General features: G+C 35.3%; 1 long non-coding RNA gene across 1 annotated transcript; it reads right to left on the bottom strand.

Annotated features, from left to right (window-relative positions):
- Nucleotides 1-949: 949 nt before the first annotated feature.
- Nucleotides 950-5243, bottom strand: LOC108493603. The gene is made up of 3 exons (XR_001873533.1): nucleotides 5145-5243; nucleotides 1756-2104; nucleotides 950-968 (listed from the first exon to the last, which is right to left on the bottom strand). It is a non-coding gene; the product is annotated as an uncharacterized LOC108493603 (long non-coding RNA).
- Between the last annotated feature and the right edge of the window lie 3581 nt (nucleotides 5244-8824).

The following is an 8824-nucleotide window of genomic DNA, read 5'->3' as shown; positions in this document are numbered from 1 at the left end:
ATTATGCAAAACTTCATCAACTTTTTTTTAATGCTCAAACAGTAGGATGCATACATGGTTAGGAAAAGTTTTCTCTGCTGTGAATCAAGAAATAGAACAGCTAAGAACAGAATTAAACCCAATGTCTCACTGAAGTTAATAAAATTCTTTTAAATCACACTTACATTGATTTTGATACTGTTATTTATGTGAAATCAATATTAAGCATGGAGAAGAGTATTTAAGACAATAAGATCTTAAAATAAAGAACGTTGTCTTCTGAATCATAGCATTCTGATAAAACTTAAAAATTAACTTTTTCTAAGTATTTAGTAGAAGCTGAACTACATTTTAATTTTCATTTTGTCCAGAATGAATTCAAGTACCTGTTGTTCTGGGATACTTATACAAGGACTGCAGTGTGTAGGAAGATGCAGTTTCATGGTTGTCACACAAAGGCAAATGCTGTGCTATTCACATCTCAGCTTGTATTCTGGATAATCTGTTGGTACCCAAAGCAGCCCTTTGTTACTTCAAAAGCATCTCCCTACCCCTCCCTCCATAAGAGTTTATCTCAGCTTCACGGTCATTGGCTGGGGGAGGAAGAGGACAAAAAAGAGCTTCACATGCTCTGTCAAATCTCAGCCCTTTTCCCCACTACATTGCCAAGGGTTGGCTCAGCAGCTCCAGGACCCTCCTAAGTGCAAATATTCCTGAGCAACCCATAGTACAGACTAGAGAGGTAAATAGTCTCCTTTATCTTGAGAGAGGCAATGAAATCAAGAATACCACTGCATACTATTTTTTCAGGGCCCAAGCTAACTTTCATTGGAACAATGAAAAAATGAAAAGATGAAAAAATCTCTGGAAGAGGATTGGAACATTAGAAAGCAGGGAGGAAATATATTTACCTGAGATTTTATACTTTCCTTCTTTGGTTCTGTTACACGTGATCTAACACATTCCATTTTCCTTATCCAATACTGCTTCTGTAAAGACAGAAAATTAACCACACTGTTTTCTTGGACTAGATAAGGAAGTTAAAGTAATTGTACTGGATTGGAGTAAAGACCCACATAACCTCTCTCTTAAAAAGCGGATGGATGAAGACAGCTACCAGAACAGAACAAGCTTACTTCTCCCAGACTTCAGTGCTTTGAAGTTTTTGGACTTCCTGAGCCAATACTCATGTAATGTTGTCTTTAATAGCTATCAATTGACTGATCTTCCAATGAATAAAAATAAAGGGATTCTTCCTTTGTAAGTCAATGTAACACAGCATCCTGATTTTGCAGAATGCCTGGAAAATTTATTCTCACAGTGTATCCTAGGGATTTTTAATATTTCACTTTCTCTTATTTTTTTAATAATTTCTGTTGAGCAGTTTAATTTTGCCTCTGCATCAAAACTAAGCCACTAGCAACACAGGAGAAAAAATAAAAAGACTGCACATACGATGCCAACCCATGACATTGTTGTGGGCTGGCCCCAGTTAGCAGTCAAGCACCCACACAGCCTACACAGCCTCTTATTCACTCCCCACAAGTAGGAATGGACAAAAATAGGAAGAACAGGAGCAAAAAAACTCATGGCTTTACCATCACAGGCAAAACAGACTCAACATTGAGAATTTAACTAAGTATAAAACATTAATTACTGAATTGAGTACTGGGAAACAAAAAAGAAACAAACATCTAAGGAAGACATATTTTCTTAACCTTTCCTAGTCTCAGCTGTGTTTCAGGCATCTTCCTTCCCCATTCCCAGTCTCTACACCTGTCCTTATTGCTGCAGGTTATGCTCAGTCTCTTTGGTGAGGCAATAGGCAGTGCAGTAGGTTGGGGTCAGGGTACAGCATGTTCTCTCTGCCACTCGTTTCTCACTATTCTCTCCTGCAGCTCCTTCCTTCTTGTTTCCTCTGTTCCAACATGAGTCCTCCACAGGTTTCATTTCCTTCAGGTGTGACTGCTCCATCGTGGACCTGTTCTCGGATCTTGCTGTTCCTTTCCCTTGGTCTTTATCACCATTTTTTGAAATGTGTTTTCACACATTAGCTCAGCTGTGTCCTGTGGTGGTCTTGCTGTGGGACCATCTGTAACCATCCATGTCAGAAAAACACAATGTCCTTGAGGAACAATAGTTGAAAAATAATCACAAAAATTTTTTAATTATTGAGTCAGCTACCCACAGAGAAATAAAGAGGATATTAAGGTTACAATGGACTATTTGATTTATTAAAAAAAAACCCCACTATCTATATATTCATTAATTTCTCTTCATATTTTTATGGCAATTTTTATTTATATTCTTGAAATCACATAATGGTTGAGGTTAGAAAGGTCCTCTGGTGGTCATGTGGTCCAACTTGTCTGCTCAAGCAGGATCACTTAGAGCAAGTTGTCCAGAACCAGCTTTTAAGTAACTCCAAGGATAGAGACTTCACAGCCTCTTCAGGCAATCTGTGTCAGTCTTCAAGAATATTCAGAGATATTTTTTTAGTTCTCCACACTTATAATATTACCTCTTTCAAAAATATCTAGAATGTTTTAATTAAACACTTGTCATGATAGATTTCTACTCATTGTATCCACAGTAGCAATATTTTTCAGTTCCGCAGTTCAGAACCTGCCATTCCATGGGCCAACAATAAATTTATGCCTCTACCCACTTGGTTCTCCCTCAGCTCTCATTTCGTCAGCTGACCTGAAATGACACATTTCTGGTTGGTGCTTTATGCAGTATATCTTTGCATCAGGTCTATTTGAAGTGCTCGGTCCTCTACAAGGAGTGGAGTCTTTCTAGGAAGTGTATTGCCTTTCTAAACTTTCAATAGACCATCAAATGATGTCTTTTAACAGCTTCTGAAAAGAGTTAGATGCAATGACATACCCGAAGTTCCTACATGGCATATAACACTTGGACTAGGATCGGAACTGTCAACTGTTTCTACACATCTTTTATTTGTATCAATACCTGTTCATGAACGCCATTATTACTGGCCTTTTAATTTGCTTCCTCATCACTGGTTCCCTGGACACTACATGTATTTTTAATTCAAGTATTTCAATAGCCACACAGTTTTTAACATGATACAATTCATATTGGCTTAACGTACTGGCTTAATACTCCTGTGTTATATTAGGAATCAGGAGAAATACTTTCTGTATTTTAAACTTATATTTTCATTATCCAGGAGATAAGCTGATTTAGCAATGTTAGTAAAAATAGACAGAAGGCGCTGTAATTTATTGTGGCTGCCACTAGTGAAAAGAAGGAAAGTCTTCTGAATAGAGTATATATTAATTTTACACAATAGGGCCTGTTTGCCTCATAAAGCCACTAAAAGAAACATATTGAAACACAGAAGTGCCTTGATATTATACCAAACAAATATGAATATTTTTCTCAGTCTTTTCTCCTATTTTAGTATAAAAATTAGTATTTATTGAGGTCATATCTTTGTTTAGGCAATCCCTTGAGAGAAAAATCACACTTAGTTTATTCAACCTTGGACAGGAATTTTTTCCAGCATGGTTGTATTTTAGCAAATAATCTTTACATCAAAAGTTCTGAATTATGCAATTAACTTTATCTTCTTGTGTCAGGCTAAGAGTCACAGGTAATCCTCACCAAAATTATGGAAATATTCTCACTAATACAACCATTTTCTGTTCCCGATAGCCACATATTGTAAATTATGCAAATGAACAAAAAGAAAACAGCAGTTTATTTCGTGATACACCCTTCACAGCTATCATTCGTATGATAGAAAAGCTGTTAAGGCATGGAAACTGATAACATGCAAAACACAAAACACTACTGATAAAGGAAAAAAAATAAACAAAATTACACAAACACATGCTTCATCAAAATATTTCAGCAAATGCTGTCTTTTTCTGCTGTGTATGTGTGGTGCTAACTATGTTGAATTGACTGCCAGATTCCCTACATACATAATTTCTACGCTGTATATATAAAGATGCCACGAGAAAGAACAAACTTTTTGAGTTGTTATTTCTTCGGTCTTCTGGATTCATTTCATCATAGTAGCACTCACTTTCATCAGTTCAGGTTATTAAACAGATAATATATCAGCGTCTGATATGATGTCTGAAGCTGTTAATAGCTAATCTAAAGTAGGCAGTCTTGGCCTCAGGTCACACAGAACAAATTATTGAAGGCACATTTTGTGGACTGAAGTTGGGGTACAGTATTTTGAAACAAATTTGATACTCTTCAGTGCAATCAAAAATTGCAAGTCTGATATGCTTCTCAGTTGCTTTTGGAGGAAATGGATGGTTATTTCTCAAAGGTTACCACAGTCCAGTGTTGGCTTACATCATGACATCTTTACTTGTCATGATAATAATGATATTTCCATGATTCAGTATAGAATCTTTAGATAATAACTATTGTTACATGCTTTTTCATACCCTATCTCCTCAGGGAAACACAACCAGTTGTGAGCCTCCTCCTCTCAAAGATGATTGGTCTTTTAAAGCTGAAAAGAATTTTATCAACTGCTGCCACATATTCTGGGATATTTTTATACCCCAGACTACCTGTTGGATTATTCTAATATTTTCTTATCATATATAGCTCAGAGCTGAAGGCAAAGTTGCTACACTGCCACAGTATTAAGAAGGCTTTGGCACAAGACAACAGGACCCATTCAACTTCCTAAGAATGTCGTGCAGTGTATTAACTGTTTTAAATTAAATAATTACTTTCCTACAAATAAGTATTAATCTTAGTGTCAGGTTATCAAAATGTAACACATCCAGAGAACATTATTGTAAGAGTATGGCAAAAAAAAATTTAAAAGACAGATTTCTACCAGTTTCTTTAAAAACATTAAAACACTATAGTTAAGTTACTGATAAGGCTTTTAAATGTATATGGGAATTTGAACTGGTGTGAAAGGGTTTTCCCTTTTTCTGAAGCAAATTTTCCCAGTCTGGCAAATTGTTTAACAAATCTTAACAGCACTACATATAGCAATATAGTAAGCCAACATGTATTTATGGCTTGCAAGATGTCCAGGTTAATGGAATTATATAAACATTCATCAGAAAAAAAAGGTATTGTATTTTAAATTCTTCAAAACTAACAAATTACAGAATCAAAAATACATCAATGAAAATAATTATTTAAAAATTACCTACTCATCATCAGGAAATTCCTTAACACCGATTAGTATGCAAATCTCATGCCTTGCAGAGACTGGTTTTTGAAATGATGGCAAATGCATGCATCCTGCTTACTCACTGCGGGGACTGTTCAAGGGAGAGAACATCTGCAATGTTGAATCATGAAGTTGTTACCATAGTAACATGCCTATCTTTAAAACAAACAATATTCTTACAGTGTTTACATTTATTAAAAAACCTGATCTCTATGAACCTAATCTTACCTGATGGCATCTCTTTTCTGTATCCTCCATATTTACTACTCAAATCTTTTTTTTAATGTGAAATCAAATACATATATCTTTGCCTATAACAAGCCTTAATTGTTTTTAGAATATAAAATTGATTATCTTATTCTTTTAGCACTGAGAGCATACTAGATACTTGTGGGCTAGCGCATTTGTTCAACATTTTTCATAAAGATTGCTCTGAAGGAAAGTATCTATTCTTCTCCTTTCCAATAACAAGCCATAACAAGGATGTCTCAAGCATCCACATAATCTGAAGTCCCAAAGAGGATTCTTATCTTCCAGCTAATATCTTCACAAGCCCCTTTTCATTGTGTTCTGCTTCCAAACAAAGCCTTGCTCAGTGAGCTCACCAACCTACATAGCTGCACACAAAACACCTAAATCTAAAAACCTGATGAAGTCAAGAGTTGAAAAGTAAATGTAAGCGACTTAGAACAATGCATCAAAAAATGAGATTATTTACTTTTTAAAATCAAGATCTCAAAAATATACATCTTTCACTTGGTTATATTTTAAATTACATAGCTTGTTGCACAGGCACATCAGTCTCTCAAAGCAAAAAATACCTTTCCACCTTCTGATTCAGATGTCTTTCTTCTCCTTTAAGTTACTTCTCGGATTCTTTTAGTTTGGATCACATTCTTCCATAGCTTAATCCAATGAAGGAACAGTGGGCAGCCTATGTTAGGAGAATGTTTTTAATTTTTTCTGAATGTTTTTGCTGGTTTGTCAGCAGAAAATGTAAAAATATGTATTTTCTTACCAACATAAATGCAAAACAAAAAACAAGGCCAATGAGAAAAAACTATTTGGGAAAAATAAAGAGAAATTTTTCATTTTGAAAGTACTAGAATTATCTTTTTTAGATGAAAAAAGTACAGAGATAGATCCAGATATTTAGATGTATAATCTACATAATTTATTTACTACCTACTTTTTTGCCCAGTTTGTGTACTTTTCTCAAAGATATTTGTTAGTCTTCACACCTTCATTTTCCTTCATTTAATTTTAGCACCCTTTATAATTTTAAATGGGTAAAGGCTCCTTTAAAATTACTTTTTTCATCAACTGCTAAAATCTTTAATTAGAGCACATAAGAAAAGGAAGTCTTAAATAGTCTGAATAAGCACTTCCTCTTTCTTCTCTTTTTAGGTCACACATGTCAAACTATCAAGGTCCTATAATTATATAGCAGCCTGCAGTTCTCAAATACATTTCCAGTTTTAACAGTATTTTGTGTCATTCTGAAGATTTGTTTACAGTCCATATTATCTCCATGAAGCAAGTCGATCAAGCTAGGAAATATGGTCAACAATGATGCAAAATAAGCAAAATGTTTATTTTCTTATTACTTTAATGTATCTATTATGACATCCTAAAATTTTACAAATGTCTTCTGAAACCAAGCTTCACACTTGAAGGTCATCTTTTGCTGATATACTGTAAGAAACACAATCATAAACGTAAGCTAGTGAGTGAAATGCTAAAGAGGAAATAAATATATTCATACCACATTTCATGTTCTCACAGAAAATCAAATTGTTCTGAAAAAATATGAAACGTGCCAAGAAAGAAAAAGAATTATTGCAATAACACAGTTTATCAATACCTGGCCTTTAGAGGTCATTACAAGAAATGTAATAGAAAACGAAAGTAATTTTCTAAAATTAAATTCTCTTTTTGCAAAATATGAGCAAATACGTACAATGATTTAAAAATGTTTAATTTCACAGGCTATAAATCTCAGAGTGAATTGCTCTCCATTGCTCTTGACACAAGGACTGAGAAAATATACAACATTGAGATTTTTGATTACTAGTAATGAACTTTTAGACAATATGCAAAATTTTATTTGCATGACTTACACTACAAGCTTCAATCTAGACCAGCAATTGGATGCAAGAGCTGCTCTGATTTCATAAGTGTCAGTAATTTAAAAATACATGACAGAAAGTCATATAAAAAGTTTAAAATTATGATAGTGTTCATACAAAGATGCATAAAAAGATTATGGAAACTTCACAGCTATTTATGCTGTCTTTTTGTCATATAAACTTGCTGAATATAATGGATGTTTACATAGTAAGACATTTAGAAATCTTACAGAATCTTTCTGTAGGTTTTTTACTATAATTTCAGTTCTCATGCTTTGCCTAAAACATAATTTCATGAAGCAAAACCATTTCACAGGACCACTAAGTCATGCTTGCAAGATCCTTGTCTCCTGTTATACTTGCACAGCGAACTTCAGCCTTGTATTTTCTGTTGGCCTTCCTGTCAATGCTTTAACCTGCATGCAAATATTGTATTTTACCAACATTTTTGCAATCTGTACCACACACTAACCTATTACAAGCAATTGCTTTTGTAGAGTAACCTTTTCAAAGCAATAGGTAGATGTCCATTGAGTCAAAAATTTTCATCACTAGCAGTGACTTGGGTTGTTGAAATTCAGTAAGAGATGAGACTTAGAATCTTCAAAGGAAAACAGATATGGAACTCTACAGAAAGCGATTCTCATTGATTTTGTCCTAAAGCTCTGTTTCAGGGTGTAGGGCTTTGGTACACCACAAAGGTTTAGAGTAACGCTCTACAAAAAAGATCCACAAATGTGTTGGCAGGTTTAGGTGTTGAATCAACTAGAAATGTTGGGAATCTTATGTCTACTATGGATTCATCATCTGTCGTGGTTTGAAAGCCCCCCCCCCTGGAGCTGGAAGATGGGTAGCTCCAGGGGTGGTATTTTTGGTGCTCAGCCAATTAAAAGCTTAATATGCCTCTGCAGAAATGACATATTACACAGAACTGGAAGATTGTTGGCGTAGTTGGAATTAGAGCTATGAGGTCAGTGAGAGAGAGACCTGGGAAAGGAGGGGTGGCCTCAGACTTAGGGACCCCCCAAAACTCCCATGGAAGGAACCTCCAATAAGCAAGGGATAAAGACTTTAAGCTTTAACTCCTTGTACCCCATGGCGAAGACATGGTGAGACAAGTGTTCCCCCGAAAGTCCATGGTAAGACCCTCGGTAATCGTGGCTGAGGGGAGAGAAGTGAGGATAGACCCCCCTGCACTCCAAAGAAGAGAGAAAGAGAAAAGATTTTCCAACTACTGCGAATTAGAGTTGTGGCCTTGAAAGTAAAGGACTTCTTTTCCTCCTGGACTTTATGGGGGAGGGAGGGGTGGTCTGTGTAAATACGTTGTTTTATCATAGGAAAATTAGTTAGGATTGTTGTATATATATTACTTCATAGTTTTCATTCTGTTAGCAATAAATTTTTATATGATTCCCCATGCTGAGTTTGTACCTGTGTGAAACTTCTCTCACATTTGGGCGAATTTGGGGAGGGGTTGAAAAATTGGCTTTTGGGGCTCAAACCACATCAGCATCACAAACCTTGCCATGGA

Source organism: Lepidothrix coronata, unplaced genomic scaffold, assembly GCF_001604755.1.
Source record: "Lepidothrix coronata isolate B3197 unplaced genomic scaffold, Lepidothrix_coronata-1.0 Scaffold18, whole genome shotgun sequence".
NCBI classification, from domain to species: Eukaryota; Metazoa; Chordata; class Aves; order Passeriformes; family Pipridae; genus Lepidothrix; species Lepidothrix coronata.
The sequence above is the reverse complement of the archived record's forward strand: the minus strand, read 5'-3'. Positions and strand labels throughout refer to the sequence as shown.